The sequence below is a fragment of the Microtus ochrogaster genome, chromosome 5, assembly GCF_000317375.1.
Source record: "Microtus ochrogaster isolate Prairie Vole_2 chromosome 5, MicOch1.0, whole genome shotgun sequence".
Taxonomy (NCBI): Eukaryota; Metazoa; Chordata; class Mammalia; order Rodentia; family Cricetidae; genus Microtus; species Microtus ochrogaster.
The window spans coordinates 31,622,005-31,635,912 of NC_022012.1; the positions used below are offsets into that span (position 1 = coordinate 31,622,005).

The 13,908-nt window shown below is 36.1% G+C and overlaps 1 pseudogene; it reads left to right on the top strand.

The window, feature by feature from the left end:
* Positions 1-741: 741 nt before the first annotated feature.
* Positions 742-1,683, top strand: LOC101994458 (annotated as a pseudogene).
* The last annotated feature ends 12,225 nt before the right edge of the window (positions 1,684-13,908 follow it).

The window sequence follows — 13,908 nt, forward strand, 5'->3', positions numbered from 1 at the left end:
CTGCTTGGCCATTTCTATCTAGCCTCTTCTAGGCTAACTCTCGCACCTGGACTAGCCCATCTCTAATAATCTGCTGTAGCCCATAAGGTGGCTTACCAAGGAGATTCTAGCCTACGTCCATCCTGGGTCGGAGCTTCATCGCATGTGCCTCAGAGAGCAGAGCTCTCACCTCTGCCCGCAAGAGTGGAGCATCATGTCTCTCTGAGGCCTTTGCCCCCGAGAGGAGAGCTGTCGAGTCTCTGAGCTCACTTCCTCTTCCTCCCAGCGTTCTGTTCTGTTACTCCTCCCACCTACGTTTTAACCTATCAGGGCAAGCAGCTTCTTTATTTAATTAACCAATGCCCTTCCTCCATCACCCCTCAAAATACACCTGCGAGAGTCAGTGAGTTATATGCTTAGGGTCTTTTCTTTTGATTTTACCTTTGAACTTGAAATGGGAGCTAAATTTTCAAGGTAGAAGCAGAACAGAGATGATACAGAAGTAATGATGGTCGTTGATGACCTCAATATTATTCCAAAGAAGTTGACCTTTTATATGTTCATATTTATTTCTGGAGATTAAGGATCTTAAAGTTTATAAAACAGAGGCACAGAGAAGAGTGAGCGTGACTTTATCCTTCCATGCTGGTGCTAAGTCTCATTTTCATGGTAAAGGTTGAAGAGGGCTAAGATTTCATTCCATTATTATTATTATTACTATTATTATTATTATTATTATTATTATTTACTCTTCTCACAGCTATGAATTAAGGAATAGCCTCAGAAAATGACTCTTCACTGAAGGAGTTTATCCTGCTGGGCTTGACACACAGCCAGAGCTCCAGCTGCCTCTCTTCTTCCTCTTCTTGGCAATCTATGTCATCTCCATGGTGGGGAATCTGGGCTTGAATGTTCTGATTGTTTTGAACCCTCACCTGCACACTCCCATGTACTACTTTCTTTTCAACCTTTCCTTCACAGATCTCTGCTACTCATCTGTCATAACACCCAAAATGCTGGTGAGTTTTGTGAGGCAGAACACCATCTCCCATGCTGAGTGCATGACTCAGCTCTTTTTCTTCTGTTTTTTTTTCTATTGACGAATGCTACATTTTGACAGCGATGGCTTATGACAGATATGTTGCCATTTGTAAGCCCCTTCTTTATCATGTCAACATGTCCCATAATATTTGCCACTTGATGATGGTAGGTGCTTATGTGATGGGGTTTGTGGGAGCCACAGCCAATACTGGTAGTGTACTAAGTCTGACCTTTTGTGATGGCAACATCATCAATCACTACATGTGTGACATACCTCCTCTCAGGAAGCTTTCCTGCACAAGTACCTACATCAATGAACTGGTTATTTTCATTGTTGTGGGTGTCAATGTAACAGTGCCTAGCCTGACTATCTTTATTTCTTACACCTTGATTCTTTCCAACATCCTTGGCATCCATTCTGCAGAGGGTAGGTCAAAAGCCTTCAGCACCTGTGGCTCCCATGTTGTAGCTGTTTCTCTTTTCTTTGGAGCTATAGCTTTCATGTATCTTAAACCATCCAGTGTGTCTGGAGATGAAGATAAAATATCTACCATTTTTTATGCCATTGTGAGTCCAATGCTAAACCCTTTCATCTACAGTTTAAGGAATAAGGATGTCCACATTGCACTGAGAAAAACTTTGAGGAAAAACATGCTAACCTAAGTAGAATCTGTATTTGTTATAGGAAGAAAATCTTAGGGTATGTGAGTCTTACAATTAGGGAGAGGACTAGAAAAGTAGCTTATTACCTGAACATTTGCTCACATGGATTTAATTTTATGTCCTGGATTTAATTTGCTTACATGGATTTAATCCATAACTTGAAAAAAAGCCAAAGTAAAAACAACTAAAATCATATCAAAATTCAAAAACTGTTGTGGGTTCAAAATTATTTAATACTGTGCAAAATTAAGTATTTATTTAGAAAAATCCAGAAATAAATGAAGTGAAGGATGTTTAACCATCATTCTTTTAGGGTACAGAGAACAGTTTATACTGTATTTTTCCAATATCATACATATCTTTTATTCAATATTGAAAACTAAAATAAAAACATTAGCGCAGCCATCTACTGGTATGGTACACTTTAGCCTTAGAAATAATGTCCATATAAGTACAAAACTCTGGATGATATTACGTTCTGAAATGGTAATATCCTGATGTCTTTTTAAAATATACATATTTATGTTTTTGTAAGTGTATGTTTGGGGATTTTTATTCAAGATCTCCTCATTGCTAGTAAAGTGCTCTTTCAGAAAGATTCATCCTAAGCACAGTGTTGACATCTTGGATCAAGGTACATCTAGAGATCGTATGTTGCTATTCCACTGAGATATTGATTTCAGTATTCTTAGAGATAGTGACTAAATAATTTGGTTAATAATCCCATGGAAATATTTGGAAGGAGTTGTATTTTAAAGGTTCCTTTGTTTTCTGAGAGGCTGAAATTTGGTGCAGAAATGCCCCTTTTAAATATATTCTTTTCTCTATAGCCTGGCACAGTTTGGTGAAAAGGAAGTGATGAGTCTGTTGTGATTCCAGTGCTTGCAGACTGAAAGTAAAACAACACTTTAGGTTATTCAGTATAAAGGGAATCTGTTTAAGATTTCCTCTTATGGGCTTGAGGGCAGGCATGTGTGTATAAATACATGCTATGTCTTAACTGGAAAGAATTTAACTTAAGATATTTATTATTCATCAGTATAGAAATATTCTGTTTTTTGTAATAAATCATATGATCTTAATTTGTTATCACATAGTTATTTCTATTTATAATTTTACTGTCATTCTGTTTCAGAAGTCTTCACAACGTGATGTAGTTTGTTGAAGTTGTAAATTTAAAGTACTGGTCCATCCTAGACATAGAGATATCTAGACTTTGGTAAAAAAAAAAATAATTATATAGCTTCGAAGAAGTTTGAAGATACTTCTTATTGCAGAAAGCTAAAAGCTCATAAGGTAGTAAAATGAATTTCATATTTATGAGTCTGTATGGGGAAAACAACATACAAAGTTTTGAATAAATTAATACAAATTGTCAGTATTTGTACTGAGAAAAACTGTCTTATCATATTGGGTTGTTTGGTCACAGGACCCTTTTTAAGGAGGTGACTGTTGACTTTACAGATGCAAAATTGCCTCAGAACATCTAAACAGATGAACAAGTTGAGCAGAGCTTCAATGGCAGGAACAATCTTGACCATCATGAGCCATAGTTATGGGAAACAAATTCATGCATAGAAGAAATCTAAGCAGAATGATGTGCATACAAGTGTGAAGAAAAATTACAACACTGTGTTGAACTGGGGCTTTGCAGGCAAAAAGAGTGGATCTCAGTAAGCACAATAAAAATCCAGCTGATATCAAACATATAATGAACTTTGTTTTCTTCCCCATATTTGGAATCCTAGGAGATGTTCATTTATAAGCAGTCCAGGTTCTATGTGCAAGTTTATGTGAAATTCATGAAATAACAAATCTTAAAGAAAAAACCTTTCATGTTCTGTGGAATGGATGATGTTGCTCGGTTTTTGATAAAAACATGCAAATGTGGGTCAATGTTTGTTAGATTCCAGCTGAACCTGCACTAGGAGCTATGTTGGCGCCCTCTGGCCCTGTCTCTTCATTCCTTCAGTAGGCTGTGTGAAATGCAACTGGTTTGGTTTGAATTTGGATTGTGCAAGATTCAACTCTTTGTCGTCTCAGTCTTAGAGATTGGACAGATAGTAATAGAATTGTTGTGGTACACATTTAATACATCATACAAAGTTAAAAGGTACTACATATTGTGTCTTAAGTATCATAATCCTGAAATATAAACAATACTTATTTCATACAACTTTCCTTGCCAAATGTACCCTTGATTCTTCATAGGTTTTTAGTGCTTATTTTTATACTTTTGCCTTGAGACAGGATTGTGTTGTGTATCTCAGAGAGGCCATGAAATGATCGTCTTCCTGACTTATGTCTTATGAGGACAGTTAATAGGCATATGCCACTACTCTTGGCTAACAGAATCTTAGTACTGATTAGGACCAGCTGACAGTTCTGACACAGCGGCCATTGCTAGTATCAGTGTAAGCATAGATATTGGTATCACTGTCGCTGCAATAGAATAGAGGGAGAATTTGTGTGAATACACACTTGGGTTTCACATGGGGTCATTTAAGGTTCATATCTATCCAAGAAAAATATCTTTATTGTTACAGCTACCAGACCAATTCAAACTGTAATATGGAAAACATTTGGCTTGATTGAGATTTTTGCATAGGCAGAGAGCTTGTGTTAGGAAAATTCCTAACCCTTGCCTTAAGACAAACAGGTTTTATTTTTAACCAAAGGAATTAATACATATTCAAAATATACAAAATGACAATGAGCCTAATTAAAGGAGGTCCAGGTTCATAGGATTTCTGCAATCTCCAGTGGCCCCAAGGGAAACCTGGAAGCTGCAGAGGCAACGGCAACCCAGGGAAAGAGAAAAGGCCACAAGGAGACTTTCCAGGGAGCAGTTTAAATAGACTGGGGGAGTAGTCAAAGTTTTGGCAGGCTGTCTCATCCTTCCTCAGGGAAGAGGCCAAGGTTTTGGCGGGCACAGGGATGGGGCCTCCAAAGATGGAGGCCAGAGACTGGTATTACAGCAAGGCAGGATAAGGTCAGGCAGAATGATCAAAGTGAAGACCTGTATGAAGAGGGGTGGAGTCAAAAGAGAGAGATAGGCGTCAGCTGCCAGAGGAACAAGATGTCCTAGAGAATACGTAAAAACATGAAGTTGCATGGCAAAAGGTAGAGGAATAGAAATGGGTTAATTTAGTTTTAAAAGTTAGTTAGTCATAAGTCCAAACTGTAGGCCAAACAGTCAGTAAATAATATAGGCTTTTGTGTGATTATTTGAGACTGGGCATTTGGGACAAAAGGAAAGCTCTGCCTCTGCTTACAAGAGTGGAGTGATAGGTATTCTAAGTGGATCAATTTAATCACTGCCAAATATATCCCTCTATGAAACCATTTTATTAATCCTCCTAAATGCATACTTTCAGCTAAAAATAAAAACTGAGAAGATTGTTGTTTCTCTAATTTTTTTCTCAGCCCTCTTATTATTTGTATATAGGAGTGTTTCTGATTTTTTTGAGTTTGTTTTAATCCAGCCACTTCACTAAAGCCATATATCAGCCGTAGGAGTAAACTGTGATCAGGTTGAGAAAATTATTTGATTAACAAAGAAATAAAAATTAAAAACATCTTTGCATATCTATTTTTTATATCATTGGGCCTTTGAAGAAAATTATGGGTTTAATTTTTAACAGATCAGATTTTCAAATAGCCATTTTACTTGTACACCTGAAAGAACAAAGTATCATCAGAAACAAGTATATTCAAATTAGAAGCTATGAATATACTTTATATGAGAAAAACATCTAATAAATATAAAAATTATCTCACTGGGAAGGGTAGTTTTGAATTTTACTGATTCATATTTATATAGTATATAATACACAGGCCAATATTTTGATATATTTTGGTTGCACTGCCGAATACAAAGCAGTTCTGGTAGTTTGATGAATAATTATAAATATCCATATAAAGCAAACCAAGTCCTAAACTAAATCACCTCATCATATTCCATACTTTTCACTATTTTGTTGGTAGCTTTTAATCACCTTGCTGCAAATAACTGCTTAGAAGTTTTTATGTAAATTAGGTAATAAAATTTGCTACCAGAGAATATAGAATGTTCAATGATTCCACTGTGCAGCAATGATCTCTTACATAGATGTTCTTAGCTGTGTGTCTTCATTTTTTTCCCTAATTACACCCTCTCTCTTCTATCCAAATTGTGGGTGTTTGAGGGATCTCTGAAGCTTTGCTCAATTATTTTTCATTGATTTCTCTGTATCTCAATGTACAGCATCTTTTTTTGCTGCTTTTATTCTTTAAGTTTGCTCAGTTTTTCTACATTGTCTCATCTACTGTTTGTATTTGACTTTTCTTCTTTGGATCACCGACCAGCTCCCAAGTCATGACACAGAAACTTATTATCAGTGTTGATGCTTGACCTATCTTGGGCACATTTCTTTTTAGGTTTTTACTTGTTTATTATGTCTTATTCTGTGCTTACTGGCTGGCAGCAGCCTGGATCTTGCCCTGGGTATATCTATCTTTCTCTCCTCATTTTTCTCTTTTCTCTCTTGAGCTGATATTTCTCTTCTTACGTTAAGTGAAGTTTCTTTCCTGCCTGGTCCCACAGCTTTTAGGTCCCAAAAGAACTCACAGAGGTTTGTATTCATTATAAACTGTTTGGCCTATTAGCTCAGGCTTATTATTAGGTAGCCATTACTTCTCAAATTAACCCATAATTCTAATGTGTGAATAGCAAAATGGATTGGTAACTTTTCTCAGTGCAGCATTTTCATCTTGCTTTTTCTGCATCTGGGTAGATACCACAGACTGAGCCTATCCTTTTCCCAGAATTCTCCTAATCTGATTGTTCCACCCTTGCTTCCTGTCTGGCTACTGGCCAATCAGTATTTTATTAAACTAATACAAATGACAGATCTTTACAGGGAACAAGAGCCTTTCTGCCTGGTAGTCACACTTATCATTCTTCTGTTTAGGCTGTTTGGCTTTTTATCAGCCCAATCAGGAACCTGAGGCAGGCAAGGTAAAGCAGATGTAATAAATTTTGACATAATTAAACACACATCCCTACATCATTAAACAAACCGAGCATAAACAAAAGTAACACTCTTTTATACAGTTAAAGTAACATTCTGTAGCATTAAAAATGTAATAATCTTTGCCTAGTTAATTAATATTTCATGAAAATTGTTAATACAATTCAGTGCATTAAAATAAGATTTGAACTTACTTTAGATTTATAGACAAATATTTAAAGTTATGCAGAACCTTTCAGCTTAGTTAATATTATGTTTTTAAGGTTATTAAAATATAGTACATCATGAACCTTTGTGTTTTAAATCAGCACTGACCAATTTGGTTGAACATTACAGACTGGTAAGGAGTCAGGAGTGAATGGAAGATGAAGTTCTGTATGTCTTAGTGGAGGGGTTACAGTTGTGGGGTTCTGGGCCAGACAAAAACCCCAACAACAAACAAATTCTCCCGCATCACTTCCCCCTCTTTTTTTAAAAAAAAAAAAAAAGAAAATATCTATAGTCCATTTTTTTGGGAATGTGGGCATAGTATTCCAGGCTACTTCCAGCTGGTTGGGGGCGCTGATAATCTTATGGGGACCTAAAGAAAATTTAGAGTTATTATCAAGTCCTGACTGAAGTATCCTGTGAGTCTTGATCATCTCAGGCAGCATCTTGAACCTGTTCTGGATGAAGAACTCAGACATTTGGGCCATCTATTCCTGCAGGAGATTTCTCAGGTTGTCTTCCTTGATCAAACTGGATTTTTTTTTTAACGTTGAGTAAATCCACAGCCTCTCATTTTCTGTGAAAACAAAAGCAAAATCTCTTCTCCAAAGTAGCATACCTTTTGACTTCAACTGTGAAGTCAAGGTATTTTCAAAATACCTATCTTGGATTAATTCTGCAGCATTTATAAGCAGATATCTTTTAGCAGCTGTTGCTTCTTTCTCAGCATTTAAATATTCAAAGAGAGCATAATAACATACAGTATCAAGATTCTCTGTGTATTTTCCATCTTTACGTGGCTTTATTTTTAACCTCTATTTCTTTTATTTTAACTTTTGGCTTTTTGAGACAGGTTCTCTGTATATCATTGTCTTGGAATTCCCTCTGTAAATCAGGCTATCTTTGAACTCACAGAGATCCATCTGTCTCTGCCTCCAAGGCTACTCTCTTTCTTTCCTTTTTATTTTGAGAACTTTAACCTTTAGCCTGCATATATTTTTGACACAATGTAAACCATTTAGAGGTTTTATTACTCTTTGAATCTCTCTCTACTGTATATCTCTCTCTTTTTTGACCACATGGGTCTTTAATTTGCTAAGGAATATGGAGAAGTTTTGTGCCATAACTCTATAGCATTTTAAGGTCCTTGCCAGGAAGCAAGCTGCAAAATTGTGTCCATAGCAGGAAGGCCCAGAAAGCCGGTATTTTAAAACAGCATAGTTTTTTTTTTTTTTTTTTTTTTGGTACGGCTGAAAACTGAAATGCTTTAGTCTAGTCTTTCCCAAGATTTCTCAGGCTTTTTGTGGATGAAGTTATCCACGTGGGCACCAATCTGTAACATGAGCGGGGGGTGGCTGCTTGTTTGTTGGGGTTTCTGTCCCTCCCAGTACCCCCAGCTGTTTAGCCCCAAAGAAAATCACACATAGGTTTCCATATATTATAAGCTGATTGGCCCATTAGCTCTAGCCTCTCACTGGCTAACTCTCACATCTTGATTAACCAATTTTTCTGATCTATGTTAGCCATGTGGCTCAGTACCTTTTTTTTTTTTTTCAGTAGGACAGATCACATCCTGCTGCTTCCGTGATCTGGGCAGAAGTGGGGGGAATCAGCTTCCTCCTTCCCAGAATTCTCCTGTTCTCATTACATTATTTCTACTTCCTGTCTGGTTTTTCCCACCTATATTTCCTGTCTGGCCAATTAGTGCTTATTTATAATATGACTGACAGAATACAGACAATTCTCCTGTACCAGGTTACTATTTAAAATACTTTGCTATCATTGAATTAGGGTGATGTGGCCTAGTGCAAATAGAAGAAAGAAAGAGATAAGGCAGCTGTGCTGCAAAAGTTGAATTTTGAACATGTCTACATTTATTCCATGTTTATCTACATGTACATTGGAGGTTTAAATTTGAAAGACTTTCATCATAATGTCTAGCTTAGGGTTTGACAGAAAACTCTTCTTACAATAATATTTTATATAATGTACTTAAGGTACATTTCAAGTTTTTTAACATATAATATTTTTATTAACATTTTGAAAATATAATACAATGTAATTTGATATTATTCTCCTGATATTTCCTCTAACTCCTCTCATATCCAAATCCACTCCTTACCTTCATATCTCTCTCATATCTCTCCCAATTTCATGTCCTTTTCTGTTTGTTTGCTCTGTTTTTAAACAACCCACCTAGTCTTATTTGTGCTAGACATATACTCAGGGATCTGGGGTCAACCACTTGATCATGATTGGCTTAAAAGGGGATACATTCTTAAAGATAAATGACTCTTTCCCCACTAGGAACTATAAACTCTCAATAGTTTCTCAGAAGGGGTATGGGCTCAGGAGCCCCTCTAACCTCCATAGTTTATATTTCTACATCAACTAACAGGGCTACTAGACTAGGGAGAGTCTGCTTTCTTCAGGGAATCCCATGCTTTCATTGATGGCTCTGCACTCGTGATGACACAACCAGCACTGATTTGATTCAATGGGCTATAAAACGAGGATATAAATATGAAAGAAGGATGTAACAGACAGGTTATAAGAGGAGCTAGAGAAGGAATGGGAGTTGAATTAACCAAAACACACTGAATGCACATATGAAGTTCTCAGAGAATATGGGAAGGGACAGGTAAGGTTAAAGTCCTTTTGAAAAGTCATATGAAAACCTTCTACTGTAGACATTTCTTAATACATATGAAGGGAATTTAAATGGAGTCACTATATAATGCTGAAGACAATACTAGACATATTATTCCAGGAACTAAAACTTCTACTTGAAGATGAAGGATGCATAAAAGAAATCCCACACTAGCTCAGAATTGAGAAAAATAGACACTTATTTATTTAGGGGTAGACTCATAAAACAGAATCCTATGCTGGAATGGAGAACAGAAACTGAATCCTGCAGCCAGAAAAGAGGCTGGATGCATGCTCTACATGGGCATAAATAGTATAAGAGACCGTGCCCCAATTGGCGGGTAACTATATGACTTTTATAGTACCTCCCCTTTTGTTTAAATGAGAGAGTTCTAATCCTAATACAAAATTATATACAATAAGAACAAATATCTAATAATTACCTTATCCTAACTAATTTAAGTCTTGTATAATAAATAACTTAGCCAAGTCATGAGAGAAAACTAACTGCAATCTAGTCTTTAACCCCATTGAAGACCCAAGAAAGGAAATAATATTACTTGAACAAGCAGGAAGTGCAATTAAGCAAATTCCAAAATGTGCAACAAATGACAGAGACAACTGGCTACCTAGGCAATCACCCAAAGTCTCATTTGCAATGTTGAAGCAACCAACAACCAACTTTGGCTAAGGCCTAGAATAACTGACAGACAGACCATTTTTAGAGGCAGGAAAAATTTCAAAGCCTTCTTACCCTGTCTTGGCAAGACTGGACAGTCCCGCTTATCCATTTTCGGATACCATGTACCTTGTCAGTGGTTGAGGCATGGGCATTTCTTTGCCCAAAGGCGAGTTTTGCCAAGAAGAAAACAAAATCCAAGTGGAGTGTTTTTTGTGCTCAACATTCTCTCAGGAATAGGTCAGAGCTGCCGGAATTGTGTCTCACTTTAACAGAACCCTACGTTATTTAAATGCCATATTTTATAGTGGCTGAAGATTACCTATCTATGCAGAATATAATCTCTATGTATCTAAAGACCCTGATTAGTCTAACTATGACAAACATAGATTACTATTGATCTATAATTTTTAATACCTATATAACTTAAAGACTAAGACTTCATATTAGAATATTATGCAATAATCAACTGTGCAAAAAATGAGGACAATGACCTCAAAATGTAAGCAATGTATAAGTATTATGATCAGAGGTAGAAATGTACATTGTGATATGATAAATAAATATCAATATATAAAAATATTTTAAGTAGAGGTAGAAACATGCATGCATATAATTCAGTGTAATTTAACTTTGTATCAATATACAAGAATCTATACCAATGTAATTGCCTCTAAATAATAACTCACAAATATTCACTCTATTATTCACTATTATTAACTTGAGTAAGCTCACACTAATCTATTATCTACTCCCAAGAAAGGGCTACATTTATTGACATATATTGACCAATAGGGTCCTATAGTCAGGCTTCCCAAACCTCACAGGCCATTGGCAAAACAATTGTTGAATGTTACCAAATCCTGACAGTAAGGCCTAATTGCTGTCCATGTTTATGTCAGTGAACATGGAGAGATACATCTAGTACCCAGATAGAACCTTCACTCCACCAACTAACATTCATAATTCTAGAAGCCACTTTGTATGCTACTGAAAGAGAGAAATGCATAAAAAAATAGAATCAAAACAAAAATAACCAACAAAAAAGTTTTTTAACTTGTCATAAAACATTTTGAATGAATCACAAAGTCTTGATTATTTTGAGACCCCCCAAGGAATATCTGTCCTGAGGGACACATTTCATGTTAGCTTTAGGGAATTTTTAGTCCCTTGTTAATTTGGCAAGTAAGGAAGAATTGAGATTAATTTTAACAATTACTGTATTTCTTTTCATCCTAAATAGAAAAACCTGTAATCGGGGTATTTCCTTTCATGAAAATTCTTTCTGCTCTATTATTTACTTTTCCTTAGACTTTGCCACTCTTGTGCTTTGTTGTCTATAGAAATAATGTGTGGTTCTTGCCATAGTCTGATGTTTGTTTCTGTATTTATTTGTCTTCTCACCATTTCTTCCGTTCCCACTGCTGTAATTTCATCTGAAACTCATGCTACTTCTCCCCCCCCCCTTCTAGTTATTTTCCCCATTATTCTCAGGTCATATTTATCTTTCTAAGTACTGTAAATATTTAGTTATGTGCCACAAAAGAATAGAACATTTTAATGGATCCCAAAAACACGACAAAAGGAACAGAACCTAGATTTTGGCATTTCAGACCTCATTATACGGCACTGTTACAAATTTTCCTCTGATTTCAGTCTATGCACCTATTGTATGTAAAGAGACACCTTGCACTCTCAGGATTATTTCAAAGATCAGGGTGATATTCATGGATGAGAATTATGGCTTTTTATTCTATTTCTTCTGTTGTTCATTAATCTGGAATTACCTCTGGGTGGTAACTGTGACTGAACATTTTTTATGATTGCTATCACTGCCTACCTTTTTGTCCATAAATAAGAACTTTTGTTCCTAATACTTCTTTGCCTTGGGGCAAATATTGTGAGCAATATCCAGTATGCATTCTTAGAGAAGTGGGAAAGGATGTTCACATATTCATTCATTCTTCCATACAATTTTTATAGATCATCCCCTTCATGTTAGGCTTAATTGTTTTAAGTGCCTCAGAAGACTCTCTTTGACATTATAGCCTTTTATTAAGAAGTATGTTTGATATGTACCAAAGAAGATATTCTAAACTAATATATAGGATTTCATCTAGCGACAGAAATTACAAAGAATCCTGTATATTGGACAGGTTTTCCTACTTTTCCATTTGGAGGGTGCCTAAGGTGACAGAAATAAAATGTGTGTAAATCTGGAGAGCAGATGGGATGAAGGAACAATGGAGACTAATGCATCAGGAGGACTCAGTGGGACAGGATATGGGAGGGTATAATAAATGGGGGAAGTTGGGGAGAGATAACTAACATTAAAACCTTTGAGAAAGTTGTGTGTATGCCTTCTTCTGTATAAACATCTTAAGATATATTCCTGTATAAAAAAAGAACTAAATGTAGTTACTTTCTAATTTGGAGACAACAATCCTCCTAAACTCCTTAAGCTATCAAATAAAAGTGAAATTCAGGAATAGGTTACCTGTTGGGAGTTGTATGCTAGTTGTGTCCCGGAGAATCCTCCAATATTACAGGCCATTGCTACTGCTCTCGATTATGCCCATAACTTGATGGTGAGGTCCTTTTGCTGAAGATACCATATATTCAAATGAAAACATGGGGAAATGAAGTTCTTATCTGAGTAGAAGTTCCCTATTTTCTAGTTTGATAGCACTTACAGTGTAGACATGATGTCAAAGACAAATAGAAATAATCAATTTTATGTAGCTGTGGATCCTAAGATCCACAATAATTGCTGATCTGCCAGAATATACCCTCGGTTTTTGCATTGGTGCAAGTGTTCTGTGAGTGAGAAAGCACTTTCTGTTTGGATTTCAGACTTCTCTACTGATAGAACTCATTTAGCATAATTTTTAGGGCAAGCTACTTGAGACTAGATAGTCATAGTTCCCCAGGGAAGTACATATGGCTGTTTTTCTGCCATGAATATAATATTAAACTATTTCCTAATAAATTTACATAATAAACTATTCCCATAGATTGGTGCATTCTTGAACTTTTATCAGAGATGTGAGGTTTTTTTTTTGCATAAATGGTGATTAACACAGACATTCATAACCGGGAAATGGGCAGAGAACAAAGTTTGGGAGTCTTCAGTCTTAGATGGGACCTGTACATCATAGCCCTTCTCCCAAGACAAAGGGATCATAGGTAAATTAGGGTGGGATAATTGGAAAAGTCAGAGGTGATAGATAATTACACCGAAACCATGTTTTGAGGCCTCAACATGTTTATTTTTCAAATAAACTCACATTGGTATCAACAGTATGCACAAGACCTGTGTAAAATCAAACATTACAAAATACAGGCCTTGAGGAAAGATACAGTTATGAAGTTCTACTTCAAGGAAAAGAACTACTGTTAGTTGGTAGCTACTGGGAGAAACATAGTTTCAAGAATGGGGCCCTGTAGAGAATACTTATAGTTACACAGATATCCCTACATTCATATACAGATTGACAATACTGAGTGGACACAAAAAATTAAAGAGGTAAGAACAAAAAGGGTGAAATTGTGAGAGTATAGTGATAGGAGGTTGGAGGGAGGAACTACAGAGAAAGGATTCAGGGTGACTTTGGTGAAAACACATTGTATATATGTATAAAATTTTTAAACAATAAATAGAAAACAAAATTGCATACC